At 67.1% G+C, this 13648-nt stretch overlaps 8 non-coding genes across 8 annotated transcripts; all 8 read right to left on the bottom strand.

The window, feature by feature from the left end:
* Positions 1-1024: 1024 nt before the first annotated feature.
* LOC131837483 (small nucleolar RNA SNORD115) lies at positions 1025-1105 on the bottom strand. The gene has a single exon (XR_009356080.1). It is a non-coding gene; the product is annotated as a small nucleolar RNA SNORD115 (small nucleolar RNA).
* A 1595-nt stretch (positions 1106-2700) lies between these two features.
* Positions 2701-2781, bottom strand: LOC131837559 (small nucleolar RNA SNORD115). The gene has a single exon (XR_009356157.1). It is a non-coding gene; the product is annotated as a small nucleolar RNA SNORD115 (small nucleolar RNA).
* A 1591-nt stretch (positions 2782-4372) lies between these two features.
* LOC131837482 (small nucleolar RNA SNORD115) lies at positions 4373-4453 on the bottom strand. Its single transcript, XR_009356079.1, has one exon. It is a non-coding gene; the product is annotated as a small nucleolar RNA SNORD115 (small nucleolar RNA).
* Positions 4454-6050: 1597 nt separating this feature from the next.
* Positions 6051-6131, bottom strand: LOC131837647 (small nucleolar RNA SNORD115). Its single transcript, XR_009356242.1, has one exon. It is a non-coding gene; the product is annotated as a small nucleolar RNA SNORD115 (small nucleolar RNA).
* A 1590-nt stretch (positions 6132-7721) lies between these two features.
* LOC131837481 (small nucleolar RNA SNORD115) lies at positions 7722-7802 on the bottom strand. Its single transcript, XR_009356078.1, has one exon. It is a non-coding gene; the product is annotated as a small nucleolar RNA SNORD115 (small nucleolar RNA).
* A 1596-nt stretch (positions 7803-9398) lies between these two features.
* On the bottom strand, positions 9399-9479 carry LOC131837558 (small nucleolar RNA SNORD115). Its single transcript, XR_009356156.1, has one exon. It is a non-coding gene; the product is annotated as a small nucleolar RNA SNORD115 (small nucleolar RNA).
* Positions 9480-11070: 1591 nt separating this feature from the next.
* LOC131837480 (small nucleolar RNA SNORD115) lies at positions 11071-11151 on the bottom strand. Its single transcript, XR_009356077.1, has one exon. It is a non-coding gene; the product is annotated as a small nucleolar RNA SNORD115 (small nucleolar RNA).
* A 1596-nt stretch (positions 11152-12747) lies between these two features.
* LOC131837557 (small nucleolar RNA SNORD115) lies at positions 12748-12828 on the bottom strand. The gene has a single exon (XR_009356155.1). It is a non-coding gene; the product is annotated as a small nucleolar RNA SNORD115 (small nucleolar RNA).
* Between the last annotated feature and the right edge of the window lie 820 nt (positions 12829-13648).

The raw sequence follows: 13648 nt of genomic DNA, 5'->3' as shown, positions 1-13648 counted from the left end.
AGGTGGCTCGGGCCCACGGCTGCCCCAGGGCCGAGCTCGGAATGCCAGGTCGCTGTCCACCACTACGGCCAGGCACACCACCCACCGGCTGCCCTGGGCGACGTACCCGACTCTCGCCGTGCAGCGCCGCTTCGTCAGGACCCGGTCCCCGGTGCTTGAGAGCCTCCGGAGAGAGGCTCCGACCCAATGGCTGCAAGGGCCTGGCCCTCGCAGATTCCGCCCCGTAGCCCCGTGGAACCCGGCTGTCTCGCGAGCACAAGGAATCCTCTTGCGCTCTTCGCAAGCAGCCTGGTGGGGTCTCCAACGCCTTGGGCGTCTGCGCTGTGGGGCGGGAGCTCAGGCCTCGTCAGCCCGCGGAAACAAGCCAAGTCCCGGGCCTCGAGCAACACCCCGTGGCAGAAGATCACAGAAGCTTCTGAGACCACAAGTCTCACGTCCACTACGTTCGTAGGCCCACGAGACACGCCCAGATGGATCAGGGGGCCTCAGGGTCCCCTGATCCTATGGCGGCCACTCTGCGCTTTCCGGGTCTTGCCAGCCACCCGGCCCCACGCTCGCGTTCCCTGCCCCTGGGATGGCTCAAGGGCACCCGCTCCCGGGGTGGCCCACGACGTCTGGACCACGAGGACCGCCACCCCACGCCCACGGCCTGCTGCAGAGTCACTGCTGGGCTACCCGCTTCCCAAGGCGACTCGGGCCTCCCTCCGAGCCCAAGGCTTCCGCTCCCCTCTGCTGCATGTCGACACACCGAGGACCTAGCCGGCCAGGCCCGCCGAAAAACACGAGGAGACGAGGATGGCGAAGCCCTGGCTCCCGGGGAGCTGTCCTGGGAAGTGGATTGGGGCGGTGGGCCAGCTTGAGTGCCAGAACACCCCCGTGGGCACGTGCAGAGGTGCGTGGGCTCCGGGCCCAACGCGCGGAGACGCTCGAGCATTCGTTCTCCTCTAGCGCCCAACTGCAGCAGCGCGCCCTCAAATGCCCCGAGGGTCTGGGGGCTGCTGATCCCCGCACGGTCCCCTGCACTGGGCCTCAGCGTAATCCTATTGAGCATGATTTTTAGGTCATCATCGCTCTTCGAGACCATATGAGTTCTCATCATTGACCCAAGCAAGCCGGGGGCGACGCGTGAGGTCCCTGCCCACCCGGAACCCCTCCTTACCGAGGGAGCGGTCGGGACGGCGCCATGCCCCGGCAATCCGAGACACGGGCCCTTTGGGCGGGGCTGGGAGAAGCCAGACTTGTTCGTCCAGGCGAGATCCTCCCTGGCGGACGGGGTTCTAAGGACAGAGGGAGAGGCCAGCTGTCAGAACGGCCTGCTCCGTGGCTCGTGCCCCATGCGGCCACGATTGGTCACGCCCGAAGCCCTGGCCGCTGCTGGCCAGGCGGGTGGAGGAACGAACGACCCAAGGCTCGGAGCCGCCGCAAGCAAGGAAAAGGGCCCTGGGGAGCCGCTGTACATCCCTGGGGCTCCAGAAACTGTGGAGATCAGGGCCCCTGTGGGAACCACCCCTTGCTAAGAAAGGCCCCACAACGTGGGCGGGAACACTAGGTAATCGAGTGCCCACCCCCCGATGCCTCCCGGGCCCCGAGCCAACGGGGGCGTCCCCAGAACTTATGGCCAGGCAGACGCCAACCCCAGATTGGCCCGGCTGCCGTCCGTGCATCCGGGCGCTGGCACTCGCAGCCAACGTTGGCCCCCATGCCCCGACGGTCCACGTCTGGAGAGGAGTCGCGGGTCACTGTCTCCCGCCAGCGGGAGGCAGGGTACCAATGCCCGCCCTGCAACAGGGTCCAGAGTCTCCCCGCGTGGCGGCCCCTCCTCTGGGGGCCTGGCCCGACAGCCTCTCGCCCAATGCCCGCTGTGGCCTGGGGCTCGCCCATTCTTGCCCACGTCCAGCCAAACCATGCTCCATCGGCAGCCCAAGCAAACATCGAGGGCTGTACTTCAGCAGCCTCCCAGGCTCCCAAAGTCCTTGGGAGTCTGGTGCCTAGGGCAGGAGCTCTGCCCGCTCCAGCCCCAAGAAACATGCGCTGGGGTTGGCTCGAGCAACCGCCACTCGCTGAGGAGGACAGAAGTCCCTGACGCCAAGGGTCTCCCGAACCCGTCTCCTCACGGGCGCACAGGACACAAAGGGAGGTCCAAGGAGGCCTCAGGGCCACGCGGATCTATGGCGGCATCCCCCCGGGATCCAGTCCCGGCCAGTTCCCGCGGCCCAATGTTCGCGTTCCCTGCACCTGGGATGGTTCAAGGGAGCCTGATCACGCGCCAGCCAACGCTGTGTGGACAACGGGGGCCTCCACCCGTAGCTCAGTGGTGGAGCCAGAGCCCCGTGCCGTGACTCTGGCTTCGCGGACGACGCCCATGGCGTCTGCCATCTCCCGCCAGGCCCAGAGTCTCCCACTCACCTGTCGTGGCCAACGCCGCGCCTAACACCTGGCGCCCAAGGCCCGCTGCAAGACACAAGGAGACAAGGGTTCCTAAGGCATGGCTCCCAGGGAGCTGTCCAGGGGAGGGGAGGGGATTCAGTCTCTAGGCCGGGTGGGCTGCCTCCACAAATCGAGGGGCCCCTGACGTGGACGGGCTTTCCAGAGCAGGAGCAGGGATCCCCGGGGTATCCTTGGCCTCAAGCTCCCAACGGCAGCGCCCCTCCAGGCCGCGAGGCTCCGGGGGATGCTGATCCCGGCACAGACGCCTGCATTGGGCCTCAGCGTAATCCTATTGAGCATGATTTTTAGGTCATCACCGCTCTTCGAGACCATTTGAGTTGTCATCATTGACCCAAGCAGGTTGGCGGCGATGCGTGCGGTCGCGTCGCCCCCAGAACCTGCTTACCGGGGCTGCGTGGCGGACTGCGCCATGAGCCGGTGTCCTGAGACATTGGACCTGTGGGCAGGGCCGGGCCAGGCAAGCCGAGCTGGTGCGGGAGATCTCCCCGCTTGTGGATGCGGTTCTGAGGAGAGACGGAGAGACCAGCTGTCCAAAAGCCCTGGTCCGGGGCACCGGCCGGACGGGCGAGGGCTACCTTTCCCAACGTCCTGGCCGGTGGGGGCCGGGCATACGGCCGAACCACGCATGGCTGTTGTGCGAGACGACGGAGCAGGGCCCAGGGCCCCAGCTGCCCTTACCAGGGCATCCCCAAACAAGGGAGATCTAGGCCCCTGGGTCAGCACCACCGTCGGCAGAACGGTCCGTGAACATGGCACGGAGCACAGGGTTTTGACGTGTCCCCGCTGTCTCCCTTGCACGGGAGCCGAGGGGGGCGGTCAGGGACTGTTGGCCAGGACGCCGCCCACCCACCCATGGTCCCACCTGGGAGCCAAGGATCGGAGCCCCTACCCTGGAAGCCCAAGGTGGCTCGGGCCCACGGCTGCCCCAGGGCCGAGCTCTGAATGCCAGGTCGCTGTCCACCACTACGGCCAGGCACACCACCCACCGGCTGCCCTGGGCGAGGTACCCGACTCTCGCCGTGCAGCGCTGCTTCGTCAGGACCCGGTCCCCGGTGCTTGAGAGCCTCCGGAGAGAGGCTCCGACCCAATGGCTGCAAGGGTCTGGCACTCGCAGATTCCGCCCCGTAGCCCCGTGGAACCCGGCTGTCTCGCGAGCACAAGGAATCCTCTTGCGCTCTTCGCAAGCAGCCTGGTGGGGTCTCCAACGCCTTGGGCGTCTGCGCTGTGGGGCGGGAGCTCAGGCCTCGTCAGCCCGCGGAAACAAGCCACGTCCCGGGCCTCGAGCAACACCCCGTGGCAGAAGATCACAGAAGCTTCTGAGACCACAAGTCTCACGTCCACTACGTTCGTAGGCCCACGAGACACGCCCAGATGGATCAGTGGGCCTCAGGGTCCCCTGATCCTATGGCGGCCACTCTGCGCTTTCCGGGTCTTGCCAGCCACCCGGCCCCACGCTCGCGTTCCCTGCCCCTGGGATGGCTCAAGGGCACTCGCTCCCGGGGTTGCCCACGACGTCTGGACCACAAGGACCGCCACCCCAAGCCCACGGCCTGCTGCAGAGTCACTGCTGGGCTACCCGCTTCCCAAGGCGTCTCGGGCCTCCCTCCGAGCCCAAGGCTTCCGCTCACCTCTGCTGCATGTCGACACACCGAGGACCTAGCCGGCCAGGCCCGCCGAAGGACACGAGGAGACGAGGATGGCGAAGCCCTGGTTCCCGGGGAGCTGTCCTGGGAAGGAGATTGGGGCGGTGGGCCAGCTTGAGTGCCAGAACACCCCCGTGGGCACGCGCAGAGGCGCCTGGGCTCCGGGCCCAACGCGCGGAGACGCTCGAGCGTTCGTTCTCCTCTAGCGCCCAGCTGCAGCAGCGCGCCCTCAAATGACCCGAGGGTCGGGGGCTGCTGATCCCCGCACGGTCCCCTGCACTGGGCCTCAGCGTAATCCTATTGAGCATGATTTTTAGGTCATCATCGCTCTTCGAGACCATATGAGTTCTCATCATTGACCCAAGCAAGCCGGGGGCGACGCGTGAGGTCCCTGCCCACCCGGAACCCCTCCTTACCGAGGGAGCGGTCGGGACGGCGCCATGCCCCGGCGATCCGAGACACGGGCCCTTTGGGCGGGGCTGGGAGAAGCCAGACTTGGTCGTCAAGGCGAGATCCTCCCTGGGGGACGGGGTTCTAAGGACAGAGGGAGAGGCCAGCTGTCAGAACGGCCTGCTCTGTGGCTCGTGCCCCATGCGGCCACGATCGGTCACGCCCGAAGCCCTGGCCGCTGCTGGCCAGGCGGGTGGAGGAACGAACGACCCAAGGCTCGGAGCCGCCGCAAGCAAGGAAAAGGGCCCTGGGGAGCCGCTGTACATCCCTGGGCCTCCAGAAACTGTGGAGATCAGGGCCCCTGTGGGAACCACCCCTTGCTAAGAAAGGCCCCACAACGTGGGAGGGAACACTAGGTTATCGAGTTACCCCCCCCCGATGCCTCCCGCGCCCCGAGCCAACGGGGGCGGCCCCAGAACTTATGGCCAGGCAGACGCCAACCCCAGATTGGCCCGGCTGCCGTCCGTGCTTCCGGGCGCTGGCACTCGCAGCCAACGTTGGCCCCCATGCCCCGACGGTCCACGTCTGGAGAGGGAGTCGCGGGTCACTGTCTCCCGCCAGCGGGAGGCAGGGGACCAATGCCCGCCCTGCAACAGGGTCCAGAGTGTCCCCGCGTGGCGGCCCCTCCTCTGGGGGCCTGGCCCGACAGGCTCTCGCCCAATGCCCGCTGTGGCCTGGGGCTCGCCCATTCTTGCCCACGTCCAGCCAAACCATGCTCCATCGGCAGCCCAAGGAAACATCGAGGGCTGTACTTCAGCAGCCTCCCAGGCTCCCAAAGTCCTTGGGAGTCTGGTGCCTAGGGCAGGAGCTCTGCCCGCTCCAGCCCCAAGAAACATGCGCTGGGGTTGGCTCGAGCAACCGCCACTCGCTGAGGGGGACAGAAGTCCTTGACGCCAAGGGTCTCCCGAACCCGTCTCCTCACGGGCGCACAGGACACAAAGGGAGGTCCAAGGAGGCCTCAGGGCCACTCGGATCTATGGCGGCATCCCCCCGGGATCCTGTCCCGGCCAGTTCCCGCAGCCCAACGTTCGCGTTCCCTGCACCTGGGATGGCTCAAGGGAGCCTGATCACGCGCCAGCCAACGCTGTGTGGACAACGGGGGCCTCCACCCGAAGCTCAGTGGTGGAGCCAGAGCCCCGTTCCGTGACTCTGGCTTCGCGGACGACGCACATGGCGCCTGCCATCTCCCGCCAGGCCCAGCGTCTCCCACTCACCTGTCGTGGCCAACGCCGCGCCTACCACCTGGCGCCCAAGGCCCGCTGCAAAACACAAGGAGACAAGGCTTCCTAAGGCATGGCTCCCAGGGAGCTGTCCAGGGGAGGGGAGGGGATTCAGTCTCTAGGCCGGGTGGGCTGCCTCCACACCTCGAGGGGCCCCTGACGTGCACGGGCTTTCCAGGGCAGGAGCAGGGATCCCCGGGGGATCCTTGGCCTCAAGCTCCCAACGGCCGCGCCCCTCCAGGGCCCCGAGGCTCCGGGGGATGCTGATCCCGGCAGGGACGCCTGCATTGGGCCTCAGCGTAATCCTATTGAGCATGATTTTTAGGCCATCACCGCTCTTCGAGACCATTTGAGTTGTCATCATTGACCCAAGCAGGTTGGCGGCGATGCGTGCGGTCGCGTCGCCCCCAGAACCTGCTTACCGGGGCTGCGTGGCGGACTGCGCCATGGGCCGGGGTCCTGAGACATTGGACCTGTGGGCAGGGCCGGGCCAGGCAGGACGAGCTGGTGCGGGCGATCTCCCCGCTTGTGGATGCGGTTCTGAGGAAGTCGGAGAGACCAGCTGTCCAAAAGCCCTGGTCCGGGGCACCGGCCGGACGGCCGAGGGCTACCTTTCCCAACGTCCTGGCCGGTGGGGGCCGGGCATACGGCCGACCCACGCATGGCTGATGTGCGAGACGACGGAGCAGGGCCAGGGCCCCAGCTGCCCTTACCAGGGCATCCCCAAACAAGGGAGATCTAGGCCCCTGGGTCAGCACCACCGTCGGCAGAACGGTCCGTGAACATGGCACGGAGCACAGGGTTTTGACGTGTCCCCGCTGTCTCCCTTGCACGGGAGCCGAGGGGGGCGGTCAGGGACTGTTGGCCAGGACGCCGCCCACCCACCCATGGTCCCACCTGGGAGCCAAGGATCGGAGCCCCTACCCTGGAAGCCCAAGGTGGCTCGGGCCCACGGCTGCCCCAGGTCCGAGCTCTGAATGCCAGGTCGCTGTCCACCACTACGGCCAGGCACACCACCCACCGGCTGCCCTGGGCGAGGTACCCGACTCTCGCCGTGCATCGCCGCTTCGTCAGGACCCGGTCCCCGGTGCTTGAGAGCCTCTGGAGAGTGGCTCCGACCCAATGGCTGCAAGGGCCTGGCCCTCGCAGATTCCGCCCCGTAGCCCCGTGGAACCCGGCTGTCTCGCGAGCACAAGGAATCCTCTTGCGCTCTTCGCAAGCAGCCTGGTGGGGTCTTAAACGCCTTGGGCGTCTGCGCTGTGGGGTGGGAGCTCAGGCCTCGTCAGCCCGCGGAAACAAGCCAAGTCCCGGGCCTCGAGCAACACCCCGTGGCAGAAGATCACAGAAGCTTCTGAGACCACAAGTCTCACGTCCAGTACGTTCGTAGGCCCACTAGACACGCCCAGATGGATCAGGGGCACTCAGGGTCCCCTGATCCTATGGCGGCCACTCTGCGCTTTCCGGGTCTTGCCAGCCACCCGGCCCCACGCTCGCGTTCCCTGCCCCTGGGATGGCTCAAGGGCACCCGCTCCCGGGGTGGCCCACGACGTCTGGACCACGAGGACCGCCACCCCAAGCCCACGGCCTGCTGCAGAGTCACTGATGGGCTACCCGCTTCCCAAGGCGTCTCGGGCCTCCCTCCGAGCCCAAGGCTTCCGCTCACCTCTGCTGCATGTCGACACACCGAGGACCTATCCGGCCAGGCCCGCCGAAGGACACGAGGAGACGAGGATGGCGAAGCCCTGGCTCCCGGGGAGCTGTCCTGGGAAGGGGATTGGGGCGGTGGGCCAGCTTGAGTGCCAGAACACCCCCGTGGGCACGCGCAGAGGCGCCTGGGCTCCGGGCCCAACGCGCGGAGACGCTCGAGCGTTCGTTCTCCTCTAGCGCCCAGCTGCAGCAGCGCGCCCTCAAATGCCCCGAGGGTCTGGGGGCTGCTGATCCCCGCACGGTCCCCTGCACTGGGCCTCAGCGTAATCCTATTGAGCATGATTTTTAGGTCATCATCGCTCTTCGAGACCATATGAGTTCTCATCATTGACCCAAGCAAGCCGGGGGCGACGCGTGAGGTCCCTGCCCACCCTGAACCCCTCCTTACCGAGGGAGCGGTCGGGACGGCGCCATGCCCCGGCGATCCGAGACACGGGCCCTTTGGGCGGGGCTGGGAGAAGACAGACTTGGTCGTCAAGGCGAGATCCTCCCTGGGGGACGGGGTTCTAAGGACAGAGGGAGAGGCCAGCTGTCAGAACGGCCTGCTCTGTGGCTCGTGCCCCATGCGGCCACGATCGGTCACGCCCAAAGCCCTGGCCGCTGCTGGCCAGGCGGGTGGAGGAACGAACGACCCAAGGCTCGGAGCCGCCGCAAGCAAGGAAAAGGGCCCTGGGGAGCCGTTGTACATCCCTGGGCCTCCAGAAACTGTGGAGATCAGGGCCCCTGTGGGAACCACCCCTTGCTAAGAAAGGCCCCACAACGTGGGCGGGAACACTAGGTTATCGAGTGCCCCACCCCCGATGCGTCCCGGGCCTCGAGCCAACGGGAGCAGCCCCAGAACTTATGGCCAGGCAGACGCCAACCCCAGATTGGCCCGGCTGCCGTCCGTGCATCCGGGCGCTGGCACTAGCAGCCAACGTTGGCCCACATGCCCCGACGGTCCACGTCTGGAGAGGTAGTCGCGGGTCACGGTCTCCCGCCAGCGGGAGGCAGGGGAACAATGCCCGCCCTGCAACAGGGTCCAGGTCTCCCCGCGTGGCGGCCCCTCCTCTGGGGGCCTGACCCGACAGGCTCTCGCCCAATGCCCGCTGTGGCCTGGGGCTCGCCCATTCTTGCCCACGTCCAGCCAAACGATGCTCCATCGACAGCCCAAGCTAACATCGACGGCTGTACATCAGCAGCCTCCCAGGCTCCCAAAGTCCTTGGGAGTCTGGTGCCTAGGGCAGGAGCTCTGCCCGCTCCAGCCCCAAGAAACATGCGCTGGGGTTGGCTCGAGCAACCGCCACTCGCTGAGGGGGACAGAAGTCCCTGACGCCAAGGGTCTCCCGAACCCGTCTCCTCACGGGCGCACAGGACACAAAGGGAGGTCCAAGGAGGCCTCAGGGCCACGCGGATCTATGGCGGCATCCCCCCGGGATCCAGTCCCGGCCAGTTCCCGCGGCCCAACGTTCGCGTTCCCTGCACCTGGGATGGCTCAAGGGAGCCTGATCATGCGCCAGCCAACGCTGTGTGGACAACGGGGGCCTCCACCCGTAGCTCAGTGGTGGAGCCAGAGCCCCGTGCCGTGACTCTGGCTTCGCGGACGACGCCCATGGCGCCTGCCATCTCCCGCCAGGCCCAGAGTCTCCCACTCACCTGTCGTGGCCAACGCCGCGCCTACCACCTGGCGCCCAAGGCCCGCTGCAAGACACAAGGAGACAAGGGTTCCTAAAGCATGGCTCCCAGGGAGCTGTCCAGGGGAGGGTAGGGGATTTAGTCTCTAGGCCGGGTGGGCTGCCTCCACACCTCGAGGGGCCCCTGACGTGCACCGGCTTTCCAGGGCAGGAGCAGGGATCCCCGGGGGATCCTTGGCCTCAAGCTCCCAACGGCAGCGCCCCTCCAGGGCCCCGAGGCTCCGGGGGATGCTGATCCCGGCACAGACGCCTGCATTGGGCCTCAGCGTAATCCTATTGAGCATGATTTTTAGGTCATCACCGCTCTTCGAGACCATTTGAGTTGTCATCATTGACCCAAGCAGGTTGGCGGCGATGCGTGCGCTCGCGTCGCCCCCAGAACCTGCTTACCGGGGCTGCGTGGCGGACTGCGCCATGAGCCTGGGTCCTGAGACATTGGACCTGTGGGCAGGGCCGGGCCAGGCAAGACGAGCTGGTGCGGGCGTTCTCCCCGCTTGTGGATGCGGTTCTGAGGAGAGACGGAGAGACCAGCTGTCCAAAAGCCCTGGTCCGGGGCACCGGCCGGACGGCCGAGGGCTACCTTTCCCAACGTCCTGGCCGGTGGGGGCCGGGCATACGGCCGACCCACGCATGGCTGATGTGCGAGACGACGGAGCAGGGCCAGGGCCCCAGCTGCCCTTACCAGGGCATCCCCAAACAAGGGAGATCTAGGCCCCTGGGTCAGCACCACCGTCGGCAGAACGGTCCGTGAACATGGCACGGAGCACAGGGTTTTGACGTGTCCCCGCTGTCTCCCTTGCACGGGAGCCGAGGGGGGCGGTCAGGGACTGTTGGCCAGGACGCCGCCCACCCACCCATGGTCCCACCTGGGAGCCAAGGATCGGAGCCCCTACCCTGGAAGCCCAAGGTGGCTCGGGCCCACGGCTGCCCCAGGGCCGAGCTCTGAATGCCAGGTCGCTGTCCACCACTACGGCCAGGCACACCACCCACCGGCTGCCCTGGGCGAGGTACCCGACTCTCGCCGTGCATCGCCGCTTCGTCAGGACCCGGTCCCCGGTGCTTGAGAGCCTCCGAAGAGTGGCTCCGACCCAATGGCTGCAAGGGCCTGGCACTCGCAGATTCCGCCCCGTAGCCCCGTGGAACCCGGCTGTCTCGCGAGCACAAGGAATCCTCTTGCGCTCTTCGCAAGCAGCCTGGTGGGGTCTCAAACGCCTTGGGCGTCTGCGCTGTGGGGTGGGAGCTCAGGCCTCGTCAGCCCGCGGAAACAAGCCAAGTCCCGGGCCTCGAGCAACACCCCGTGGCAGAAGATCACAGAAGCTTCTGAGACCACAAGTCTCACGTCCACTACGTTCGTAGGCCCACTAGACACGCCCAGATGGATCAGGGGGACTCAGGGTCCCCTGATCCTATGGCGGCCACTCTGCGCTTTCCGGGTCTTGCCAGCCACCCGGCCCCACGCTCGCGTTCCCTGCCCCTGGGATGGCTCAAGGGCACCCGCTCCCGGGGTGGCCCACGACGTCTGGACCACGAGGACCGCCACCCCAAGCCCACGGCCTGCTGCAGAGTCACTGCTGGGCTACCCGCTTCCCAAGGCGTCTCGGGCCTCCCTCCGAGCCCAAGGCTTCCGCTCACCTCTGCTGCATGTCGACACACCGAGGACCTAGCCGGCCAGGCCCGCCGAAGGACACGAGGAGACGAGGATGGCGAAGCCCTGGCTCCCGGGGAGCTGTCCTGGGAAGGGGATTGGGGCGTTGGGCCAGCTTGAGTGCCAGAACACCCCCGTGGGCACGCGCAGAGGCGCCTGGGCTCCGGGCCCAACGCGCGGAGACGCTCGAGCGTTCGTTCTCCTCTAGCGCCCAGCTGCAGCAGCGCGCCCTCAAATGCCCCGAGGGTCTGGGGGCTGCTGATCCCCGCACGGTCCCCTGCACTGGGCCTCAGCGTAATCCTATTGAGCATGATTTTTAGGTCATCATCGCTCTTCGAGACCATATGAGTTCTCATCATTGACCCAAGCAAGCCGGGGGCGACGCGTGAGGTCCCTGCCCACCCGGAACCCCTCCTTACCGAGGGAGCGGTCGGGACGGCGCCATGCCCCGGCGATCCGAGACACGGGCCCTTTGGGCGGGGCTGGGAGAAGCCAGACTTGGTCGTCAAGGCGAGATCCTCCCTGGGGGACGGGGTTCTAAGGACAGAGGGAGAGGCCAGCTGTCAGAACGGCCTGCTCTGTGGCTCGTGCCCCATGCGGCCACGATCGGTCACGCCCGAAGCCCTGGCCGCTGCTGGCCAGGCGGGTGGAGGAACGAACGACCCAAGGCTCGGAGCCGCCGCAAGCAAGGAAAAGGGCCCTGGGGAGCCGCTGTACATCCCTGGGCCTCCAGAAACTGTGGAGATCAGGGCCCCTGTGGGAATCACCCCTTGCTAAGAAAGGCCCCACAACGTGGGCGGGAACACTAGGTTATCGAGTGCCCCACCCCCGATGCCTCCCGGGCCTCGAGCCAACGGGGGCAGCCCCAGAACTTATGGCCAGGCAGACGCCAACCACAGATTGGCCCGGCTGCCGTCCGTGAATCCGGGCGCTGGCACTAGCAGCCAACGTTGGCCCACATGCCCCGACGGTCCACGTCTGGAGAGGGAGTCGCGGGTCACGGTCTCCCGCCAGCGGGAGGCAGGGGACCAATGCCCGCCCTGCCACAGGGTCCAGAGTCTCCCCGCGTGGCGGCCCCTCCTCTGAGGGCCTGACCCGACAGGCTCTCGCCCAATGCCCGCTGTTGCCTGGGGTCGCCCATTCTTGCCCAGGTCCAGCCAAACCATGCTCCATCGGAAGCCCAAGCAAACATCGAGGGCTGTACTTCAGCAGCCTCCCAGGCTCCCAAAGTCCTTGGGAGTCTGGTGCCTAGGGCAGGAGCTCTGCCCGCTCCAGCCCCAAGAAACATGCGCTGGGGTTGGCTCGAGCAACCGCCACTCGCTGAGGGGGACAGAAGTCCCTGACGCCAAGGGTCTCCCGAACCCGTCTCCTCACGGGCGCACAGGACACAAAGGGATGTCCAAGGAGGCCTCAGGGCCACGCGGATCTATGGCGGCATCCCCCCGGGATCCAGTCCCGGCCGGTTCCCGCGGCCCAACGTTCGCGTTCCCTGCACCTGGGCTGGCTCAAGGGAGCCTGATCACGCGCCAGCCAACGCTGTGTGGACAACGGGGGCCTCCACCCGAAGCTCAGTGGTGGAGCCAGAGCCCCGTGCCGTGACTCTGGCTTCGCGGACGACGCCCATGGCGCCTGCCATCTCCCGCCAGGCCCAGAGTCTCCCACTCACCTGTCGTGGCCAACGCCGCGCCTACCACCTGGCGCCCAAGGCCCGCTGCAAGACACAAGGAGACAAGGGTTCCTAAGGCATGGCTCCCAGGGAGCTGTCCAGGGGAGGGTAGGGGATTCAGTCTCTAGGCCGGGTGGGCTGCCTCCACACCTCGAGGGGCCCCTGACGTGCACGGGCTTTCCAGGGCAGGAGCAGGGATCCCCGGGGGATCCTTGGCCTCAAGCTCCCAACGGCAGCGCCCCTCCAGGGCCCCGAGGCTCCGGGGGATGCTGATCCCGGCACAGACGCCTGCATTGGGCCTCAGCGTAATCCTATTGAGCATGATTTTTAGGTCATCACCGCTCTTCGAGACCATTTGAGTTGTCATCATTGACCCAAGCAGGTTGGTGGCGATGCGTGCGGTCGCGTCGCCCCCAGAACCTGCTTACCGGGGCTGCGTGGCGGACTGCGCCCTGGGCCGGGGTCCTGAGACATTGGACCTGTGGGCAGGGCCGGGCCAGGCAAGACGAGCTGGTGCGGGCGTTCTCCCCGCTTGTGGATGCGGTTCTGAGGAGAGACGGAGAGACCAGCTGTCCAAAAGCCCTGGTCCGGGGCACCGGCCGGACGGCCGAGGGCTACCTTTCCCAACGTCCTGGCCGGTGGGGGCCGGGCATACGGCCGACCCACGCATGGCTGATGTGCGAGACGACGGAGCAGGGCCCAGGGCCCCAGCTGCCCTTACCAGGGCATCCCCAAACAAGGGAGATCTAGGCCCCTGTGTCAGCACCACCGTCGGCAGAACGGTCCGTGAACATGGCACGGAGCACAGGGTTTTGACGTGTCCCCGCTGTCTCCCTTGCACGGGAGCCGAGGGGGGCGGTCAGGGACTTGTGGCCAGGACGCCGCCCACCCACCCATGGTCCCACCTGGGAGCCAAGGATCGGAGCCCCTACCCTGGAAGCCCAAGGTGGCTCGGGCCCACGGCTGCCCCAGGGCCGAGCTCGGAATGCCAGGTCGCTGTCCACCACTACGGCCAGGCACACCACCCACCGGCTGCCCTGGGCGAGGTACCCGACTCTCGCCGTGCAGCGCTGCTTCATCAGGACCCGGTCCCCGGTGCTTGAGAGCCTCCGGAGAGAGGCTCCGACCCAATGGCTGCAAGGGCCTGGCCCTCGCAGATTCCGCCCCGAAGCCCCGTGGAACCCGGCTGTTTCGCG

Source organism: Mustela lutreola, chromosome 7 (assembly GCF_030435805.1).
Source record: "Mustela lutreola isolate mMusLut2 chromosome 7, mMusLut2.pri, whole genome shotgun sequence".
NCBI lineage: Eukaryota > Metazoa > Chordata > Mammalia > Carnivora > Mustelidae > Mustela > Mustela lutreola.
This window is presented reverse-complemented; position numbering and strand designations above follow the sequence as displayed.